Source organism: Lissotriton helveticus, chromosome 10 (assembly GCF_964261635.1).
Source record: "Lissotriton helveticus chromosome 10, aLisHel1.1, whole genome shotgun sequence".
NCBI lineage: Eukaryota > Metazoa > Chordata > Amphibia > Caudata > Salamandridae > Lissotriton > Lissotriton helveticus.
Genome location: NC_136071.1, coordinates 55290319 through 55309901, shown reverse-complemented (window position 1 = coordinate 55309901; position 19583 = coordinate 55290319).

Below are 19583 nucleotides of genomic sequence, written 5' to 3'. Positions count from 1 at the left end.
TGGCGGGCGGCCCTGCGGAGCTGGGAACATCCACCATAGGTGTGCTGGTCCCACCTGCCGAATTAGGATGTGCCCGCCATACTGGAGGGTGCATGCTGGTAGTTTACCATTGTGGACGGTGCTGCTGGCTGCAGCACCGTAAGCAATGTTAAACAACCATGTTTTGCACTGCGACGCACAACGTGGCAGGCACTGCACGGTGTCTGCCACCTTGAGCATAGCAATGGTAACCCCCAAGTGCAGCCCTCCACCCCCTGAGGGCCCGCAAAAGGCCCTGTAGCAGAACTCTGTATGCCTTTCCATGGCAGCATCGCCGCCATGGAAAGGCTGGTGTTTGCTTGCATCCTAATCTAGAGGTCGGCGCCTACTAGGCAGTGCCACCATTTTAGGCTCCGTGGACTTTCCACCAAGCAATTGGATCGATTGCTGGCGGCGGACGGTCTTTGCGCCCGCTACAGGAGCATTCCGGTTCCCAATGCCATCCTAATCTGGGGTTGAGAAATATCCGTTCAATGGCGGAAGGACCGCGACCACACGGCCGGCGGTTGCGACCGCCGGCCCTGAGATGGCTCCCTCCGCCATCCTAATCAGCCCCTAAGTGTGTTGGAGAGTGCCTGTCTAGAATGATCAACACAATGATTACAATCGCCTGCTAATATTACATTTTCATCTGAATGCTGTAATGTTTTCTAGGTAATAGTGGAACAAAACAGACAATCATGGCCAGTAGGGCCATAGACATTGAACAAAATAATGGGAACTTTGTTAATAGATAATGGAAGGAATGACCATCTCCCTTCTGAGTTTGATTCTTGTGAATGGAATTTGTAAAAATTTGTGACATGAAATGATATTTCTTTTACCATTACTAAGCAAAAACAACACATCACCTACCCAGCCCTTGTGTATTTTCATACAATCCTGTTCTTTTAGATGGGATTCTTGCAAAAACGCAATATGAGCATTCATTTCCAACAAGTGCATTAGGACTCCTTGACATTTGATAGGAGAGTTTAAACCCCTGACATCCCACTACTATCAAACACTTTTAAAGGAAAAAATGCAATGAATACAATCTGACTTACCATTAAATTGAGTGAAAAGCCTCGTGCCATTTGTTAGAAATGATAAATTGAATAATAATGAAAAAACAAAGTTACATGTCCAAAAGAGGGATACAATGCTTAAAAGAACTGAAAGAAAATGCAAGAAAATTAAAGAAAGTAGGTGAAAAGAATAAAAAAGGATGAGATCCATAAGAGAGACAGAGTATAAGAAGAAAAGGATAACAGTAAAAATAAACATACCTATGGGAAATGTTGATGAGGACGGATAGGGAGACGGCATAGGAAGATAGGATGTCGAAACCCCAAAGGAAAGGAAGGCTCATGATGGGCAATGAAACACAAGGCGAGAGACAGAGAACATAAGACAACACAAGATCAATCCTATAGGGAAAAAAGTATTATAATTAGTAGAAGGCATTAAATAATATTCAAAGAATGTTTCCAATACAATAGCGAAAGCTCAAACCACAAATTATTAATAGGAACACATCCATCTCAAATGCTGCAAATTTCAAATGACAAACCAGTACAGAAGAAGAACCATGAAGTCAAAACCATGAAGCATTATTTGGACATCTAAGGTGATGCAGTAAAATCCATCTTCTTTGTCTTTTGACTTGCAAAAAAATATTTCAAATGAGATTAATCATCTTAGGTAGTAGTCTCATTATTATATGTGACCTATAAAAGACAAGGGTGAAAAAGCCCAAAATGAGCAAAGCATTGGTGGCATTTTCAAAAACTCTTTTCGCCGGTCTGCTGTAATCTTGGTATAGTCCTTAGAAAAGAATAAATCATGCCCTACCATGAAACAAGTTTGAGTTGTCTGGCAGCATTAATTTTGTGTACTCTAGAAAATACAAGATGGCTCCTTAAGGCTTCATAGAGGTGGTCAGGACTTTGGAATAATGTCCCAGTCTGCAAGCCTGTTGAATGTTAAGAGATGGTCCTTCAGGTTGGTTTAAAATCTGTGGTAAGAAAGTCTTGAAAAAGTTGAGAAGACTTGTACCCAATGTGCCTTCAGGTAGACCGTAAATGCAAAGGTTGTTTCTTCTGTTGCAATTTTCTAAATCTTCAACCTGTCTGCCTAAGCTAGTTACTTGTTCCTGAAGAAGATTAACCTTACGAGGAATATCCTTGAAATCGAAAACTGAGACATACTCCTCCATAAAATTCCTCCTATCAGAATGAATCTGTAACTTAGCATTAGTTTCTTCCATGAATGGGTGCCAAGCTATCATTTCCTCCAATAACAGATCCAGAGAGGCATTTGGGGGAGACTTAAAAGATGACAGTGGATTTTTCTTGAGTCTTTTAATTTACGCTTTGCTATTAGTAGCTTAGAGAGCTGTAGCAGGTTCAACTGTGGAAGAAGATGCACCATTCTTCTAATCTGAAGCATTCTCCATTTTGAAGTAATTGCGTATTGCAGGAGAGGGTTTAATGGACTTTCTTGAAGAAGAAAGCCTGGTCCATTACTTCTTATTTTGTAATCTTCTGATAGGTAGGAGACAATTATGAGTAGCTGAGAAGCAGTGTCTCAAAAGATGAAAAATAAACCTGACCAGTGCTTAAAAATATGTCCCTGTATGAAAATAAGTCTCCTCAGGAAAAGCTTAAAAAAGATTGAAAACACAGTAGAAAGTGTTAATTAAGCCTTAGCAAGAATAAGAGAAAGTAAAATAACCAAATACTTGCTAAGGCACATACAGGCACAATTAGGCAATATATCCATTGAATGTCAGTCAGAAGAGGAAATGTTGCCCCCCCCCCAAAAAAAGCTGCAGCCCAAGGAAAGTTATAAATGTAAGAAAATAGCAGCTCCAAACCTGTCTCACTTGTAAGGGTTAACAGCTCAAAACATGCCTCATTGCAAGGGTTTATTGCAGGAAGTTGCACAGATCAGTGACCTCATACTTCGGGACGTCTCCTCACCTTACCAGAAAATACAAGCAGCCCATGAAGCTAAGATGTGGTCCTGAAAGGAGGTGATTTACATGCTCCAAATCCATAAAAACATAACTAGGGTCATCCTGAGTGTTTGTAGAAGAAATATTTGCCAGCAAAGTTGGGTTTACATGAGGGAAGCTGCTCCGTCAAAGCAGCTGCAAGTGCCATCTCAGCGACATGCCACCATCTTCCATCAGCGTCAAGCCAAAATTTGTATATTCTTTGATCTTAAACTGCTGTGTGCTGGCACACTGAAAAGATGTGTACTGCTATTCTGCAACTTGTGTCATCAGTATGGATGACATTTTTCTACCGAGGGTGGCAGTCCCAAACTTCTTTTATTTTCACTCCACCTAAGACTCTTTGTCTCCTTATCTCTAACCATTTCAGTCTCCTTGGCCAACTTCTCAGTTTAAAACCCTCTTCTCTGAATATTTAGATCACCATGCAAAACCAAAGGAATGGAATTTTGCTTCTTTACATGTTGCAGAATTCGTGCAATATGCTGCAGTCTGACATAAGTAGATAAAAAAAATGCAAGTGGAATCTTTGGTGCAAATGGGAAATACCTAAACATTGGAAATGATCTTACCCTTGCTGTGGGTGCTGCACTGATATCAACGTATTCAAGAGCGGAATTTTCGCCATTGCTGTTGTACAGCTACTATCATGCATGAAATGAAACAAAATGAAATGAAATTAGGATTACTAAAGCACACGACTACCCGTAGGTGTCTAGGCACTGACTTCCAGGGGTTGGAACAATGTAAAGACAACATCAGAAAACGGAGTGCGTGGGGGTGGTGGGTGTTGATTCTGAGCTAGTTGTTGAATAGCCTGGTTTTAAGGGCCTTGTGAAACGTAAGCACATTGTTGGTGGTTTTCAGCGTCAGAGGCATCGAATTCCAGAGCTTGGAAGTGGCTACTACAAAGCTCTTTCCTCCCAAGGTGGCCTTACTGAATTTAGGTACCACCAGATTAGCCTGGAAGGAGGATCTTAACGTTCTGGGGGGGATGTATTGTTGAAAAAGTTGTTTGATCCATTCGGGACCCACAAGATGTAGGGCCTTAAAGGCTATGCATAGAGATTTGAACACCACCCGCGTTCTAACCGGCAGCCAGAGTAGTGAGGGTAGGGCCTTGGAGACCGATTTATATTTCGGTATTCCTAAAATCAATCTGGCCACTGCATTTTGGACCATCTGGAGCTTGTCTAGAGCTTTCTTGTGGGCTGTCAGAAAAAGCCCATTGCAGTAGTCAAATTTAGATAAGACCAATGCAGTGAGCATGCACCTATGGCACAAAGGAGTAAAAAGGACAACATAAGGGGAAAAACTTGTCCCTAATTTGTGTACAAAGAAAAAGATATGACTTATGGATGTAGGTTTCATACCTATCAATAATACATGGAACGTTGTCAACAATTTTAGAAAGATGGATACTTAACACAATTTGGCAGTCAGTAGGTCTGATTATAATGTGGAATATCATGCACATCGAGGCAAAAACACTCTTTGCATGAACTGGCACATAACAAAACCTGACTTATTTCCTTTGTTTTAGCTTGTATTTTAATGTTTTGTCCTGCAGCTCGAATTTTGTTATTGATTTTGTAGGCACTCAAGGGTGCGCTTCAAATGTATTGCCTTAGCCAATGTTTTATTGCTTTTCTATTCACCACCCAGGAGTGCCTGGGTATCCTATTAGATCCCTTTCCCTGCTCTCTGTTTCTCCTACCCCACCACTTGCTCTCATGTTCCTGTTTTTATTATCTAGTGCCCCCCAAAGGTTTTGTGTTTTTCTACCTTCTTGCTCCTCAGTAGCTCCAGGGTCCCTCACCCCATCTCGCTCACCATGTTTAATTTGTGCCCCCCACACATACTCTCCCTTTGACATCCATTACTTACCAGTGATCATTGGTCCTGCCCATTTACCTTTTTTTCTTTTTTTACAAGGGTGCTGAAGCAGCAAGTTACTGCAGGGGCTACTCACTACATTTTGCACTTTACACGGCACCATATTTGTTTTTTTTATTTACTATTATAAAATTGTGGCCAACAATGCTGGAAGGGTAAATTAAAATGACACTACGGATGCTAAAGCACCAGGACAGATTCACATGCATTTGCCAGTATTCAGTCTCTTTCCCTTAATTGGACAGAGCTTTAACACAAAAACAATTCTGCTCACAGATTGGTTGTAGCAATCAGTAGATCATGGTTATTGTTATTTTTAATGGATTTAATTGATTTTTCCTACCTCCCCCCCCATGTGCATGCTTCCCTTCCTCCCCTATTGTCCCAATGAGTCCTGGGGAGTAAGTTTTATTTGTTTTTTTTTTAGATTTTTTCTTTACTCATTTTCTGCCACATGGATTGTACCAGCTGGGATATGGTTGTTGTTATCTTTAATTAATGTATTTGATTTTTGTGTGCATCCCCCTGAGGTCCCATGGAGGGACACAATGTATGTTTTACTTACTTTGCTTCCCACATAATGTTGTCTAACTAGTGTCTTATCTAACAAAACAGTTAGCTTGCACATGTACATCTTTTATTGTGATGTACTATATTGCATTGACTTAAATGGTCAAGGCTGACTTTCTTTTTATATTACTTTTGCAGCTTGAAGGTGGACACGTAGCAAGTGAGATGGAGGGAGATTGGTGAATTAGCTGATAATGGAGTCTGCAGACCAATCTGCTAGCATGCCTAACTGGTATATTTAACTTACATATAATTCTCGAGTGCATGATACAAAGTGTATCCAGGACCTGCAAGTTAAATGTGGACTGCAGCACCCAGAGTGACAGTGCAAAACATGACTACAGGCCTACCAGTGTAGCCTGTCTATGCAGTTTTAAAACTGCAAATTCGACCTGCCAATATCCCCCTTCTTGACAGGCCTAAAATCGTCCTTTGAAATTGTTCTATATCACCCCTAAGTAAGCCTTAAATACCTATAGGTCAGGGTGCTTGGTATTTAATTTACAATTAGGACATGTAAATGTTTAATGCTAAGCGTGTCTTTACACTGAAAAGGCCTTAAAAACCTTTTTCACTGTAGCAGGGGTATATGTTCTATTGGAAGCATGAGGAGGTAGTATTGAAATTGAATAATGAATAATGGTATTGCCACTTATGCAACAGCTGCAAAGTTAAGTCTTAAACTTCTTAACATATTTTAAAATATTTATTGCAAGCCCAAGCATTGGTACAGTTGGAGTTGTAATAAATATTTAGCAAACAACACTTTTAAAATGTGACCTTTAATCTGCCTCAAGTATATAGAAGCTCATTTCCATAATAATAATAATAATATTCCACATTTGTAAAGCGCGAACAATCACCTGTAAGGGTCTCTAGGTGCTGGGGGCCGTTGGGAAGATTAAGCAAGCTATTGCCCAGAGTCACATGGTGCTGGGCTAACCTGCCGCCAGAGCCGGGGATCGAACCGTGATCCCCAGATTCCAGCGTCAGTCGCACTGGCCGCGGCGCCACACCTGTTCCCACCCATCCATTACATTCCAACTGTCAACCAGGAGTTGAATAGCCCCTTTGATGTGGTGTGACCTTACTCCCACAGCTGAGACCTCAATTGTGGGGTTATTTTCACCTCCTCTGACAAGATGATCATCTTGGCTGTGCACAAGAACCTGATTAACTTCAAAGAGTCCTCTCTTATTAAAGGCAGGTGTAGCAAACTCCTGGGCCTGTCACCTTATTTGTCCCTCTAGCCAGTGGGGCTCTAATCCCTGTGGGAGTGGAGCTGCCATCAGATCCGGTTTTGAGTGACCACAGAGGCGAGCTTACTCATTTCCCCAGCCTCCTCAGAACACTATTGGGCCTATGGAAGACAGACAAAAGACTGCACCTGGTGTGGAGGCCTGGGAGGAGTGCTGAAAGGCTTGACCTTCTTCCACTTCTACCTAGGACAAAGTAGTGGGCTCAAAAGGTCAGTTGGCTGACCTTTTGTTAAACTGCATGGACTCAACAAGCTACTAGAAGCCCTTTCTTCTGAAGAGTCCTGCTGTCCATTTAAAAAAATGACTTGGCTTGGACCCTGCTGATGGCTTCTGCTGGAGTGAATCTTGACACCCATTTTCTGTTTCTGAGGTCCTGGAATCCTTGGCTTTTTAAAAGTGTATTCCTCCTATCATCTAGCAAAACCTGGGACTTAGAAACTTTTTGACTCCAACGACTCCCGAAGGTTTGGGACACACCTGCTGAGTCAATCAGAGATAGGTTTGTTCCTGGTGGGCAAAACATTCTGGGTGGATGAAGAATTCTGCTCCACCAGTGGAGTTCGCAAAGTTTTGCCCACTCTGTGCGGAGTTTCAAAAAATTTCTGTGAAGTGACAAGGAGCAGAGTTTTTTCTCTTACGCGACTCATCAACAGTAAGTTGGTGAGTACTTGTGGGAAAATCAGACGCTAAACCTCCTACCGGTGAGATTTCGCATTGCGGGAGGTTGCGGCAGGTTGTGGCAGTTTGCAAACGCTCACGTTGAGAAATCTGCTATTCGTGCTGAGGAAGCAGCCACTCGAGTAGAATGTCTACTCAAGCTGTTAAAGCAGCAGCACCCTCTGACATGTAGCATAGTGCCATTCACGCAGAATTTACAGTGCAGGGCAAAATCCTAGCACAAAAAAAATTTGATCAGTACAACTTAACAGACTCCACTGCTGATGACCTCCTCGCAGCGCGGCAGAGTTTTTCTGGCACTTCTTAGTGTTCTGCGGAGTAAAACTCCATGAACTCCACCCAGGCTTACCAAATATTCAGCATGCTCTGACTTTGATATTTTCCACAGAAGCCAATCATTTTCAGAGGGACGCCACAGAGAAGTTATCTGGCTGTGTGAAGCGCTGTTCATCTACAGGTTTCACACATTCAGATTAACCAGCTGGAGGAATCCAAGTTCTTAAATGTGGCGGAGTGTGAAGGTAGAAATCTTCACTAGGCAGAGGCGCTAAAAGTCTCCAGCTGGAACAGGACCTTCCTTGGGACACACATTTTGAATTTCCCCTGCTTGTAGCTTTCCCAACAAAAGTCACAGGCTTCACCAGGACTTCTCACTGAAAAGATCCTGATTTCTGTAGCCAGTCCACATCCTATTGTGGTCAGCCTTCAATCGTGCCAAGCCCCAGTCCAGTACAAGAAGATGATTGTCGGTGGTGCTTAATGCTTTTTGACACTATTTTCATTGCCAACCGAAAAACATTCATCTCAGATTCCCATTTCAAATGTTTTTCATTTTTGTGTCATTTTGTTTGAGTGGGATTCTTATTATGTTGGGTTGTTGACTTTTTAAAATTATTTTGGGTATTTCTAAAAGTTTTTCACATTTTGTTAAGTGAGCCTGTCTGCTCTATGCCGTCGATACCAGAGATTGAGCTCAGGTTTAAATAACTTAAATGTTTACTGGATCCAACTAGAATAGTGACATTATTACGTGTGGTGGGCGACCATCCACCACAATGAACGATCCCCTTTATCGTAGTATTCATCAAGAGATTGTATTTTCCAAAGAATACACCTGTCCAACTATACAGTATCTATGCTACAAACATGAATGATGATACACACATGAACCATCTACATTCATTTTTTTTTAAGCATTGGATGTCTCCCTTTACAAGAATGTGGTTGCCAATAATGTGGTTGAACTGAAAGAGTTCAATTTTGAAAGGCAAAAAATAACTGCAGTACTGTCTTTAGTAACCTCTGGAGAGCACAGTGGTGTCCTTTATTCAACAAATACAACAGCTTCCCTCACCACTGTTTAAACAATCACCAATCCAAGATAGTACTAAATAGGCAACACCAGCAACATTACATCAACCAACCTCTGCACTGTTCTGGTATGTGGATGTGCCAGGAATTAAATTAAGCAGACAGGTTCATGAAACTCAAATAAAATAAGTGTCAGCAAATATGACAATGAAGACGATGTTACAAAATTACTTGGATCAGCAAACTGGATTTTGCAGGGATCAGAAGCCAATGGTCTTCTTGCATTAAACAGGGAACAGAGGATAGTACTCTGTTACTAGGAATAAAACCTCTAGCTTGTCTTGTAGCCAGCATAATCTCTCAGTGGGTTTTCAGTACATCTGCTAAAATTGTTACAGATAGAATGACCACTCTCTCTCTTCTCTTAAGGGACTGACGATAACTTAAATGAATAAACATTACGCCACTTCCAAAATTTATCAGCCTCTAGAAGACATCACATTGGACAGTTTAAAGGATGTATGTCACTACAACGCATGCTTTTACAACGCATGCCATTACGATGCAGGTTTTACAATGCAAGTCGTTACAACGACTTGCGTTGGGGGGCGCTGGATAGTGAATAGTTTAATTCACTATTCCAAATCCAGACCCCGTGGATAGTAGGGAAGGTGTTGGATAGTAATTAAACTATTCCCTATCCTAGAGTGCCCTCCAGCGCAATTCATTGTAATAACTTGTGTTGTAAAAGTTGCGTCGTAATGGTAGTGCGTTGTAAAAGTTGCGTTGTAAATGATGTTTCCCCAGTTTAAATATTGGTAGTGGTTGTCTTCAAGATAAAGATTATACATATTGATATGAATTCTGCATTCTGGACTAAAAATAGAAAGTAATAATCTAGTAACACAACAGAAATATATTCAGCAAAAAGAAATAGAAAAAAGTTTGTTTTATTTTGGTGTGTCAAGAAATGTAAATAAATGTGCATAGACTAGTGTGCAAGATACAAACAGATAATTAAGGAGAACACACTCATTATAGCCTTGTGGCTGAGTGTTGACAAAGAATAAAAAATATTTTAACTTAGGTTCAACCATGGCTTTTGTAATGAGGTAGGACCTTTAAGTCTGCAACAGGCACGTACTTTTCCTAAAAGAGCAAGATGCCTGATATGCCTAAATTTTCATTTCCATGCTCCAATCAATGGATTGCTTTTATCTGTGGTTTTCAAGGAAAAAGGGACGCATTGATAGATAGCACACCACATTTAGAACAGCTGACTTGCTATAATATGATTAATGTGACTCCTCCTCTTCATCATCATCGCCCAGCTGGCAGAAGGCTACCACAATGGCCTGGATCTTCTCCACCTGAAGCCAATAGGCGAGCTTCCACTGGGCCTTTCTACCAGAATTTCCCTCCTGATCCTCCAGTAGGAACAACAAAAGGGTTTAGGGAGAGAAGAAAACAAAATGAATTGTAATTCCAACTGCGGGCACATGTTTGTTGAGTATACACTTTCAGTGCAAGCTTTCAAGGACCACTGGAATTATGTGATGCTTCATAAATGAGTTTTTTTGTGCACTATTCCTATTTACGATACTTTCCATTCATAAATCGAGGATCACCTGCATTTCTGAAAATGGATTAAAAAAATCTACAAAATTACATATGTGAGGTTACACTTTTACAGTGCCCAAACAGCAAAATTAAACAACCACAGAAATATATGGGTCATTACAGTAGGTCGCACATTGTATTAGACTTTTCATTTAACAAAATTAACTTAACTAACCAAGCTGCATGCTTTTTAAACCGCTATTTGCACTTAATAATTATTCCAGTTGGCTTTCTCTTCCTCTACCTGACCAACCAACACCACAACCTTCTTTTAAACGAATATTGTTTATATGTTAAAGAGAGAGTGTTAAGTAAGGCTGAATTTAAGCCAGTGCCTGGGCTATGTTTAGTTTGGCTATGGATGGGTTAAAGTATTAATAGAAGGTGAAAGATGGACCAGTGTAAAAGTATTTATTATTATTATTTATTCCAATGGTATTAAAAGAAACTTCAAAAGAAGTTGAGGGAGATGTAGAATATTCAGGGATGGGATTGGATGGGAGAAGATTGGTATGGGATGCAGCCCACTTAAACTCATTAATTTGAATGGCGGGGACACATATTTAGGAACATAGTAAGGTGGATAACTTAAACAGGGTTAAGGATCAGATATAGGTGCATGAAAGGGATTTTTTTATTAAATGCAGGAGTGATCATTCAGAAAAGAACTTGACGTACCACTCATTCAAGGGGAACTTGCTCCCCCTCAGTTAGTTCCTCCTGTTCGCCCTTCTGCTCAAAGTGCTTATAGGCAGGCCTAAAAACATCTAATATTTCTTATTTTTAGCAGTCACTACACTGCAGTATTTGGACAAGTAAGAAAAACCTAAAAAACTTGTAAACACACAATGGGCAGTATTGCAGCCGCTGAAGAGTGACAGCATCAAAAATAAGAATGCTAGGGAGCATCAGTGAGCGGAAATTTATAATACTTGAACATGGCCAAATAACTAATAAGTCACAGCAGTTTAAAAAAAAAATTGGGCATCACCCACTGGAGTGTTATTGATTGAAACTGGCGAGTGCACTACAAGTACCAGCATGCTATGCAAACGGGCAATTGGGGAGTACACCAGAGTGGCCAAAACTATAAACTGAAGCAATTGTCATGTGGTGAGTATTCAGCAGATGTCAAGGCTTACCTTTGATAAAGGTCAGAGTGAACGAAACGCGTCAGGACTGCCTATGCTGTATTTCAAATACATCATAGATTGCCACCGTTGAGAGTGTGGCTTCTTCTTCCGTGTCATGAGTGATGTAATATGTGAATTCATCCGCAGTGCACTGCGGGGCGCAAGTTATAGTTCGCTCATTAAATTAAAGGAAGGTGTAGGTTTCCATGTTGTAACCCAAGCATGTGCTAAACAGAGCTTTTTTTATCCTCAGTGATATTCTACCTTCTCTGCCTTCTCCTGAGAGTTGCTCAGTTGCATATCAATCCCCTCTCCCATGCCTTGTGGTGGTTTACTGTTTTGAATCTGTTCATGGCTGGCGCTCTAAGGTGTGAACTGTGAGTGCTACTATCCTGCCAATGTGTCTGTATCTGGTCTTGAAATCCGAGCAGGATAGATATAAGAAACAGGCTTGTCCAGCAAAACTATTATATGAAAAAATGTCAATCTAATCCAGCATGTACTATTAATCAACACTAGTTACATCCAGATGTCTACATAGAACCTATGTTGTAGCCACAAAAAAGTAGGATAAAACAATGAGTACATGTTGACAAAATATATTTTAAATAAAGGAAGCCTATTAAAACGCTATTAATATTTATTCACAAAATAACTGTGTAGGCAACAGCTATACTTTGAAAATTGAGGTCAGTTGGCTAAGGCCAGAGCTGAGTCAGTGAGCATGGGAAAGAGAATGGAGTACCCTAGAAGTGGTAATACCAAGTCCCTTTGAAATATTTTGACTGGATTTGGAATGATTGCTGCAATTTGTTGAACTGTATTTGATTGACTTCCCTTTGAAGTTGTAGAAGAGAAGATAGGTGTTTGTGTCCCTGGTTACTTGTGGTGAACACATTAGTGAAAGATATCTAATTACAATCTGTGAAGTGCTAGACTGGCTGAAGTGTGGGCATATCCACATTGTGCTTGTAAAGAATTGATGATCACTAAATATTACATTCTTTTTTCATCAACAAAATTAGACTTGCTCCCCCCAAAAAAGAGAAAAACTTAACGTTAACTAAAAGGAATGACGTCTCATATTGGAAAGTTTACCCCAATGAATACATATAAGAAAATGTTTATGATATTGGGGATTGGGCTACAAGAGTGGTTGCAAAAGTTCTGTAACTAGATTCATATTAAAGCTGCTTAATCACCAGGCTAAAATATTTCTCTTGAGACACAATTCCGTGTGATAGTCTGGCAAAAAATATTCAGGTCAGAAGGAAATAGAGGCATTGATCACCTCGCATCTGATCTTTATCGAAGGAAGAGATGAATGTTGAAGAGACAAAAGACAGTAAAGGAAGAGAACCAGGCATAAGATCACTAGCATCCAAACTCAACAAAAAACAAATAACAAAAATAAAACATCCACACACAGCTATGTAAAATTACTAAAAATGGCCCGATTGATTTCAGAACTCTCATAAAGGAAGCAGTAAGGCTAGAATGTGGTAAACAAAGGCTGTAGACAAAGTCTCAGAAAACCTTAGGACATAAATCTCTCAGAAAAGATCTAGAGCTAACATCAATGAGCACTGTTTACAAAGATAGAGCATTACAAAGTCCTAAGGAAGCACTGTGCTCACCAATATCCCCCACAGATAGTAATATGAAGAGAAGCCAACAGAGTTATAGCAACAGCAGTCATGAGATACAGTGAAAGTATATAAAAGCAACCACAGCACCAAGTCCACACTCCTCACCGCCACCGACGATATCCACTCTCTCCTCGACTAGGGCAAACCTGTGGCCCTCATCCTCCTGGTCCTCTCAGCCGCGTTTATCACTTTCTCCCACCATACCCTAATCACAAGAGTCCACCATGCCAGCATCCGTGACAAGGCTCTGAACTGGATCTACTCCTTACTCACCGGTCGAACACAGTGAGTCAGACTACCACTGCTCCTCTCTGAACCCACAGAGATCAGCTGTTGAGTGCCCCATGGTTCTTCCCTGAGCCCCACTACCTTTGACAGCTACATGGCTCCAATTAGCCTTAATCAGGAACCATGTACTCCACATTGTCTCCTGCAACAACGACACCCATCTGATCCTCTCCCTCAACAACGAACCCACAACCATCAGAAAAAACCTCCGCAGTTGGATGAAGGATGTTGCCACCTGGATGAAAGACAGTTGCCTCAAACTCAACTCAGATAAGAATGAAGTACTAATCCTGGGATCCACCCCCTCAGCTTGGGATGACTCCTGGTGGCCCACCACACTAGGAACCACACCATCCACACAGACCGCACACACAACCTCGGCATCATACTGGAATCCTCACTCACAATGAATTACCAGGTCAACGCAGTGCCCACATCTTGCTTCCACACGCCTCACCTACTTTATAAGACATTCAGAATGATCCCCACCAAATCCAAAAAGATGGTCAACCATGCTTTCATCAGCAGCAGACTCAACTACGGCAATGCACTCCACACCGTCACCCAGAATATCCTAAAAAAACAACAGAACTTTCAAAGTGCCATAGCCAGACTGGTAACATCACCGAACAACTTCGAGAACTCCACTGGCTCCCAGTCAATAAAAGAATCAATCTTCACACATGCCTACAAAGCCATCCATAAAGCTGGACCAGCATATCTGAACCACCGCCTCTCATTCCATGTACCCACCAGACCTTCTCTCCACCCACCTGGCCACTGTCCCATGGATCCACAACACCAAAACTAGAGAAAAATCCTTCTCATAACTTGCCACCAAGACCAGGAGCATCCTGCCTCTCTACCTCAGGCAGCACCTGTTGCTGACCCACTTCAGGAAGGATCTCAAGACCTGGCTCTTCGATTCAACCCCTGCGCCCAGATGGATCAGCAGCCCCCTAGCGCCTCAAAGGTAAGTAACTACGCTTTATAAACGCTTGATTTATTGATTGATTGACTGATGGTACCCAGTCTGAGGTAATTCTCCCACTACAGTTAAGAAATAGGAATAGCATGGGGATAAACTTAAAAAAGTCACAAGTATAGTCAGAACTATTATTGGAAATGTGTCTCCCTATGATCCAAATATACCTAAATAAATGTTTTAGTTAGCCATGTGTTCTGTGGATCTGGAAAATGTAGAAATACTGGATAAAACACAAGCTGCCATTAATGAAGCCTGAGCAAAAAACAAACAATGAATTTGAACAATAAATAAGTAAAATGCTACAACTTACTAGACTGTTGATCTCAGATATATCAAAATGTAACACAGAGGACAGTTTTTCCCCCTCATTTTGACAAGAATGTCGACATCAGTTCAGGGATCAACTCCATTAGAAGTTGACCCCGAAACTGACCTGTTATATTATTAATTATGCTGCATGCAATTTGGGAATAAATACTCACTGTATTGGAAAATATACTTGCTAACTATGACCACAGTCCTGTTAAGGTAACCAAGATTTTACTTGCATTAGGTGCTAAAAAAAGAAAGAGGCAATAAGCTGGTAATTCCCGGTGGAGAAGGTGATTCCAAATGGTAGAAAGAAACTTGGAATACCCTGCAAAAGAAAAACAATTCCAATGAAGCAGGGAAACTTTGGCACATAAATGTCTCTTGATAAAGAGGTGTATCGTGAAGTACTGGAGAACATAGGATGTGCATCTGAGAGTAAGTAGGAAAAAGATGGATCTATAACAGTAAAAAACAAGAAACTCTGAAACAGTGAGGGAGATAAAGAAGACATGAAACATGCCATAATATGTTATCAACATAAACCTTGATACATACTATGACGTATCCAATTATTACCAATGCCGCATATCATCAAAAGAACATAAGAACATAAGAAAGACAAAAAATAAGACAGACAGACAAACATAAGAAAGACAAAAAATATCAGAGCAATATTAGGGTGTTTCAGGTTTCTGAAATTTGAAGAAGTTGGAGAGCGACAAGTATAACCAAGATATAATATGATAACCCAGTTTAAACTTATGTGCAATACATTTTCCACAAAGCTTGAGTTAAGTCAAGGAACATTTTCCATCTGAGGTAAATAGGAATGATCAGGGTTTTCATTTGGACAAAACGGAGAACAATCAACTAATACAAAAGCATGAAAAGAGGATACTTTATTGGTAACAGTGTAATACGGTCCGAAGGTGGTCTAATGAGATCACAAACCGCATGCCTGATGGACGAGTATTTTGTGAAGCCCTGAGAATACATCATAGGACCATATTGCACATGGTATTTATTACGTATTTTTGATATTGTATATTTATTTTTGTGGAGTTACCACGAAAAATCTGTTTTCTTTGATGCGCAGCTAACAATGTGCCCTGGTCAGAAATAGAATGATTCGGCCTAGTTTACTATTCTAGGTAAATAAAGTAATGGGTAATGGATTTAGTGGATTTAAGTGATTTTAGGGCTGCAGTGCTCTTTTCATAGCTAAGGATTTACAGCATTTGCCACATGTTTGTCATATAATTTGCATCATAATATGCAATATTTGCATGTTTCACCAAAAAGGTTGTTCCTATTTCAAATAGATACAAATGATACCAACAAAGACTAGCCAGCTTAATTTAAATTCTTTGAAGTATAATTTAGATAACCATACCACATAATGTGGTCCACTATGCCAATGTTAAATCTCTGCTGAGTGATGTGGGGGCTGTCATTATAATTAAATCAGTTTTCACTGACAACCGTTAAACATTTCTCATATCTCACCAACATACGTAATATAAAGTATTTATAGAAACTGTATTGAGAGAACAGGTTAACCTAAGTCATCTTGCTAAAGAAAATACATATAGGGAAGAATGACATCTAACTAAAAACAATTAGAAGAAAATGAAACTACACCCACAAATATTTAGTTAATATTTTTCATAAAGCAAAGAAATATTTGTTGAATGTTGAATTGATGATTTATTGTTCAATAATACCTAATCATTTGCATTTAATCTATAACCTATGGAACATTTTTATCTGAAGGCCTAATGATGGTATCCTTCCAGAGTGAACAAAATATGGAAATAGTGCATTGGGATTTTCTGTTCACCGGCCTTTATGGATCAAATCCTGAAGGTAGCTGATGAAATAAGGAGGTTTGAGATTGAAGTTCCTCGCCCCTCTGAGGACCCCGCCTAGCAGACCCGGCAGCAAGAAAGCCCCATGGTTCACCGACGAACTCAAGAGCTCCAAGAAGGACTGCAGAGCCCTTGAGAAAGCCTGGCGCAGAGACCCAACACCGGACAACATGACTGCCCTCAAGCTCGCCACCCGAATACACCACCAACTGATCCACACCACCAAGAAAACTGCATTCAAGGAACGACTGGACAACAACACACACAACAGCAAGGAACTCTTCAACATCGTTAAAGAGCTCTCCAACCCCAACGCCGGAAACAACGACATCACCCCTTCGCAAGACCTCTGCAACTCCCTCGCCTCCTACTTCAACTACAAGATCGCGGACATACACAACAGCTTCAGCACTCAACCGACGCACGCCACGACCGAACCACCGCCCCCCACCACCACCCTCCGCGCCTGGACCCCGATCAGCACCGAAGACACCATCCGCACGATGAACTCCATCCACTCCGGATCTCCGACCGACCCTTGCCCTCACCACGTCTTCAACAAGGCCGACGCTGTCATCGCACCCCACCTGCGGGACACCATCAACACCTCCTTCAACACCGCTACCTTCCCGGAGAGCTGGAAGCACGCCGAACTCAGCGCCCTACTAAAGAAGCCATCAGCCGACCCCACCGACCTCAAGAACTACCGACCCATCTCACTGCTCCGGTTTCCCGCAAAAGTCATCGAGAAGACCGTCAACAAGCAGCTGGCCGCCTCCCTCGAGACGAACGGATCCCTGGACCTCTCACAATCCGGCTTCCGGGCCAACCACAGCACTGAGACCGCCCTGATCGCAGCAACCGATGACATCCGAGCCCTGCTCGACAACGGAGAAACAGCGGCCCTTATCCTCCTAGACCTCTCCGCGGCCTTCGACACTGTCTGCCACCGTACCCTAGTACAGCGCCTCAGCAACATCAGAATCCAGGAGAAGGCACTGGAGTGGATCACCACCTTCCTCGCTGGAAGGACACAGAGAGTCCGCCTCCCCCCGTTCAGATCAGAAGCCACCGAAGTCATCTGTGGCGTTCCTCAAGGCTCCTCGCTCAGCCCAACACTCTTCAACGTCTACATGAGTCCCCTCGCAGCCATCGCACGCCAGCACAACCTCAACATCATCTCCTACGCCGACGACACCCAGCTGATCCTCTCCCTCACCAACGACCCCGCCACCGCCAGAGCCAACCTACACGAAGGGATGAACGAGGTAGCCAAATGGATGAAGAACAGCCGCCTGAAACTGAACTCGGACAAGACGGAAGTCCTCATCCTGGGTTCCTCACCCTCCGCCTGGGACGACTCCTGGTGGCCCCCCGCCCTAGGCAGCGCACCCAAACCAACAGACCACGCACGCAACCTGGGCTTCATCCTGGACTCCTCCCTCTCCATGACCAGACAAGTCAACGCCGTCTCCTTGTCGTGCTTCAACATCCTACGCATGCTACGCAAGATCTTCCGGTGGATCCCCACCGAGACCAGGAAGACGGTCACCCAGGCCCTCGTCACCAGCCGACTAGACTACGGCAACGCCCTCTACGTCGGAACCACCGCCAAACTCCAGAAGAGACTCCAGCGGATCCAGAACGCCTCGGCACGACTCATCCTGGACATCCCCCATCGCAACCACATCTCCGGACACCTGAGAGACCTGCACTGGCTCCCGGTCAACAAGAGAATCACCTTCCGTCTCCTCACCCACGCACACAAAGCCCTGCACAACCAAGGCCCAGGATACCTCAACAGCCGCCTCAACTTCTACGCTCCCAAACGCCAGCTTCGATCGACCGGCCACACCCTCGCCGCCGTCCCCCACATCCGAAGAGCCACCACAGGGGGAAGGTCCTTCTCCTACCTCGCCGCCAAGACTTGGAACTCCCTCCCGACCCACCTCCGCCTGACCCAGGACCACCTCGCCTTCAGGTAGCAGCTCAAGACCTGGCTGTTTGAGCAGTAGCGGACCCCCCCTCCCCTAGCGCCTTGAGACCCTCCGGGTGAGTAGTGCGAAAATACAAATGCTTTGATTGATTGATTGATTGAAATAAAGGTGAAGCTAAAAGCAGTGCTTGGTGATACATTGACTAAAAATGCTAAGGCTATGCAAATATGCATAGGTACCAAAATAGAAATTCAGAGTATGAATAGAGTGAACTACTCATCCAAGAAAATAACTCTTTTGTCACAAATAAGAGCAGATCAATGCAAGCACATGGTGATGGTAGGGAAAATGATGGCAAAAACATACTTGATAAGAATTGGGTAGCAACAGCAGTAACCCCTGAACATCCAGTACAGAGGCTGTATGGGTGCTATTGATAGAGCCTCCTATTACAATGCAGCATTAATAAGAAGTTAGTGTGTTTTGATGGAAAATTAACTATCAAAAGTGGTACTGGATTCTATATCTGGACCTGGAGGCGAGAATTAGGCTTTACTTTCTTCACTTTAATCAACCGACATTTATCAATTTTTTAAAGATAAACTACATTTCCAATGAGTCCTTCGGAAAAAACTGGAAAAACAGTTCACCCAATCAGAGGGCTGCAGCTCCATATAACAATCACTGCATAACCTCTGCCCTCCTTTTTCTTTGCATCTCCAGCAGCAAACAGATAACTGCCTTCATATTCTTACTTCCCTTTACCTGAAGGAATGGTTTACATTTCTTGAGCAGGATCATTCTTGCCCATCGGACTCCTTGTTTATCTGTGTGTGCACTGATTAAGTTTTTTTTTACCATTCTCAATGTGACCACAGGAGAGTCCATGTTTCTCACTTTTGCACCCAGTGAGCCTCTAACTCCCAGCAGCTGGCACGAGCCATCTTCACTTAGCGAGTGCAGTGAAGCACATCGGTCGCATTTTTCATGTACAGGAAAATTGGTAGGCCGCAATAGCCCTAGTTTATGGGCAGCTT